This window comes from Mandrillus leucophaeus, unplaced genomic scaffold (assembly GCF_000951045.1).
Source record: "Mandrillus leucophaeus isolate KB7577 unplaced genomic scaffold, Mleu.le_1.0 Scaffold20, whole genome shotgun sequence".
NCBI classification, from domain to species: domain Eukaryota; kingdom Metazoa; phylum Chordata; class Mammalia; order Primates; family Cercopithecidae; genus Mandrillus; species Mandrillus leucophaeus.
Genome location: NW_012102032.1, coordinates 6,945,463 through 6,949,690, shown reverse-complemented (window position 1 = coordinate 6,949,690; position 4,228 = coordinate 6,945,463).

Genomic DNA, 4,228 nt, shown 5'->3' with positions numbered 1-4,228 from the left:
ACTCCAGCCTGGGCAACATAGTAAGACCCCATCCCTAAAAAAAATAAAATAAAATAATGAAATAAAATTTAAAAAGATGAATTGTGCAACGGAAAATGTACAACCAATGTACTGCCGGCGTAATAAAGTGGAGGGAGGATTGGTAGGAGAAACGTGCTATACAAGCCTTTATTCTGCTTTCTCCTCATTCTTTGGGGTTGACAGTCAGCTTTGGTTGCAGCAGCACAGAAAAAGGACTTCTGTGTCCCTGACAAATCTTCAGCCCTTCCAGTGACTGGCTGATCCTAGATAAACACGTTTTTCCTGCTGTCATCTCTAAAAGCTTTGTTCTCCTGGATCAATAAGCCTATGCACATCACTTTGGTCTTTCTTCTGGCTTACCTGGAATTTGGATCACCTACTGCATCACCTGGTTTATTTTCAGAGCCCAGACAAGAGTGGGAAATTGGGAGTCGGAAAACCTTTGAGCATCACCTAATTGCCATGCCCCTGACTTAACCTTTCTCATTCTCTATTTCTTCATCCATAAAATGAAGATAATGATAGTCCCTGGGGTATCACAAGATTAAATGGCATAATGTATGTGAAAGCTTTCTGTGACCTAGAAAGGGCTGCAAAATTTTATTTTGGAATGTCCTTGTCTTTGGGGAGGCTAGGACTTTGTGCATCTTTTCTCCTTAGGCAGCTCTCTGGATTATTCTCTCAATTCAGTTCAACAGAGATTTGTCAAGTATCATTCATATGTTAGGTACATTAAGAAGTGCCTCAGCGGGGTAACGGCATGGAAATGTAGGAAGATGGAGAAACGTGGACTTCTCGGAATTCGCATGAGAAGAGCTGTGTGTGGCTAGATGGATAAGCTGTCAGGTTGGGGAATGATAGCCCACTAGAAGCATGCATCAGTTATGATGTATTTGGTTATTAGAATTGAAAACCCAAATCAAAATGGCCTGAACAAGTCACTGGCTCACTTAACTGAAAGGCCCAGACCTGCGTGGGCTTCAGGAATCAATGATGTATGGTGGCTTAACCACAGCATCAAAGACTCAGTTTTATCTTTTTCCGTTCTGTTATCTATAGCAATGGCTTCATCCTAAAATGGCCTCCCCCGTGGTTATTAGGATGACTGCCAGCAGCATTTAGGGCTCTTAGCTTCCCTATTCACAATGGGGTGCAGTGGGGGGTAGCACTTATAAAATAAAGCCACAGCCCATGACCTTAACTTCACTATCTGAATTAGCCACCCCACCTCTAGTCTCTTGCTAGTCCCTAACTCTGTATCATTTCTTTACATGATTTGAAATATTATATGGTTTTTTATTTTACTTATTATTTATTTGCATATCTACTCATTGATACTCAACTCTCCCTCTGAAATATAAGTTCCATGAGGGCATGGATTTCATTTTGTTCACCACTGTTCCTTAAACCACTTTCTAAGGAGAGTGGGTCCCTCTTTAGCCCATGAGATAGAGGCTGAGCCTGCTACGAGGAGGCTTCTGTCTCTGCCCTCCTTCCTATGCCCACAGTGCTTCCTGCCTGGGTCCTGACACAGATTAGGTTGCTACCAATCAGGATTTTGCTGGAATGAAAGATCACAGGTGGTTTATGTCTGTAATCCCAGCATTTTGGGAGGCTGAGATGGGGAGCCCAGGAGTTTGAGGCTAGCCTGGGCAACATAGTGAGACTCTGTCTCTACAAAAAAAAGAAAAAGAAAAAAAAAGAAAGAAAGAAAAACATGAGCTAGGTGTAGTGGTGAATGACCGTAGTCTCAGCTACTCAGGAGGCTAAGGCAGGAGCATTTCTTGAGCCCTGGAAGTTGTGGCTGCAGTGAACCATGATCACTCCACTGCCCTCCAGCCTGGGCAACAGAGTGAGACCCTGCCTAAAAAAAAGAAGATCACAGGTGCCCCTTGAAGGGGATCTTTCTAAACGAAGACAGCCTAAGTTGCCATAGTCAGTGTGGAAAAACAGGACAGGTGACCAGAGGAGCTGGAGTAAATTGGGGGAGACAAAATTGATAAAAAGTATCACTCTTGAAGGAAGGAGGAAAGGGGGTAGTGACAGCGAGGTCAGTAGTAAAGTGGGTGAAAAATACGATGGTGTGAGGTGAAGGGTTCAGGACGGAGTCTCAGCAGGGTGGGCACACGGGCTCCTGGCACACGCACCTTCTGCCCACATTCCTGAGCACGTTACCCACACTTTTGCATGGTGATGCTCCAAGGGCCCTGTGAAATACGAATAATAGTTCTTCACATTTTAAGACTATTTTATAACTTACAGGACATGTTCCCAGACATTATCTCATTTCATTGTCACAGCCATTCTGCGGGGCTGGTTTGATTATTCTGATTCTGAAAGTGAAAAAAAACAAGCCTCAGAGCAATTTTCCAACCACCACACAGTTAAGACAAGGGAAAGCTGGATCCAGATATTCATTCTCCTTCGAATCCTGAGTTCATCTTACACCATTGGAAAATAGGCTAATGATGTCCTGAGATGAAAATAACATCGAAAACTGCTTAGGGCTAGGTTTTTTGTTTTGTATTTATTTTTTCTGTTTAGGATTGAGTTGCTGTGTACTTTTGTACACATATAAAATTTTCCATAATAAAACTTTTAAGAAATTTTAAAGAATAGAGTTGAGTTGCTTGGTCAGCCCCTGGAAGAGTAAATCCAGGGGAGGTGAGGCCCCAAGGGAGTCAGGTGCTGAAGGTTTTAGGCTTCAGCCTTTAAGATTTAACTTTAAAAAAGAAGGAGGAACATTTGGGAATAAGGAACAAGGAAAATCATATGTGTGCTCAAGCAGCTAAAAAAAAAAAAAAAAAGACACAAAGGAATGATTTGTTCCCTCTGGGTTTTATATTCTCTTGCCAGATCCTTTAATTATGTTTCTATTCTTTTTTCCCAAATTTAATTTTCCCCCAGACTTAAATAAAGAACAGATGATGCTTCATAGAAGACTTGGTAAAATAGCCTTTCATAAGTTATTTCTGCTTGGGTGCAGGTCCTGGCTTGATCTCCAGTTTGCTGTGTGATCCCAGGTTGTTATTTACCTCCTGGATGGTTCAGTCTCTCCAACTGCAACATCGGATTTAGAACATGTGCCACTAAGTGGCCTCAAGAAAAAGGAAAAGAAGGTAGGTAATAGCCACAAAGGCACTTGGACATTTTCCATAGAGAGATGTCTTAGGTTGGGAGACATTACCATTAGAACATTTCTCAGAACCATGTAGTCTGTGAGTTACTACAGACAGCGCCCTCTGCTGCCCTGGCATTAAAGCTGACAGGGTCTTCATGATCTACGTGGGCTGGGAAGGGACCTCAGCTCTGAATCCTGTGCTCTTTCTGGTCCTCCAGGATGTCTCCTGGTTGATTTGATTGGTTTGACAGTTTTCATCTCATAGAGTGTTAAGAAATTGCTCTGATGCATCAGGAAAGATAATCTGAGAAAGAGAAATAGTCAGTCCTTGACTATCCTTGCTAAGGGCACAGCATAATCTCAAAGAGCAGATAATCTCAAAGAGTGTGAGTCATTTAAATTCAGCATTGCAATAATACTTTTAAAAGTTTTATCTTCATAATTTTATTTTGTTTTGTTCAGGCTGAGCTTTGTAAGAGTGAAGGAAGCAGTGGCCCAGATAGATGTTGGGTGGTGGGAGGAAGCTTGAGGTTAATCCTGGCTCAAGGTTTTCTTCTCTTTGCCATCACTTTTGAAGACTTCAGTACCCATGCTGGCAGTGCATCTGACAGCTTGGTCCCCCAGGTCTTCTTGTCTTCTTAACACCACTGATATTCTCTCAACAAATGATCTTTTTGATTACACTGACCATCAAGTCTGCATTCAAAATCATTCATTCATTCATTTAATAGGCAAGTTCCAAGTGACTCCTACATGTCAAGAACTTCTTAAGGATCGGGACAACAAAAATTAGAAAATTTCCTTGACATTGGGATCCATTGTGAGAAACAGATGAATAAACTACAGTGTCATTAATGACTACCGTAATGGAATACCCTAGGGGAATGTGAAGGAGGAGCCCTCTCCAAACCCAGGCAAATCAGAAAAGACTTTTAGGAGGAGGTGACACTTGGACTTGAAGAATAGGGAAAATTTTTCTTTTCTTTTCTTTTCTTTTCTCTTTTCCCTTCCCTTCCCTTCCCTTCCCTTCCCTTCCCCCTCCCCTCCCTCCCTCCTTCCTTCCTTCCTTCCTTCCTTTCTCTTTCT